The sequence below is a fragment of the Morone saxatilis genome, unplaced genomic scaffold (genome assembly GCF_004916995.1).
Source record: "Morone saxatilis isolate NCDOM2014 unplaced genomic scaffold, NCSU_SB_2.0 Contig9, whole genome shotgun sequence".
Classification (NCBI taxonomy): Eukaryota; Metazoa; Chordata; class Actinopteri; family Moronidae; genus Morone; species Morone saxatilis.
The window spans coordinates 21794360-21794586 of record NW_023340268.1 but is presented as its reverse complement, the minus strand read 5'-3'; positions in this window follow the sequence as shown (position 1 = coordinate 21794586).

The following is a 227-nucleotide window of genomic DNA, read 5'->3' as shown; positions in this document are numbered from 1 at the left end:
ATTATTATTATTATCCTCAGTTTTCAGTCAGAGTTGGTTAGGATTCTACAATAAAACTACATAGGTTCAGGAAATGATCATGGTTTGGGTAATAAACCCTTAAATAATGTTTATTAGATGTAAGAAAGCATTTCTAGCAGAAAAGGCAACAATCCTGACATTGCGTGGAAAGCAGTGGGATCCATAATGACACGGTTCTGAGCTGACCGGCCAACACCTTTCAGTCT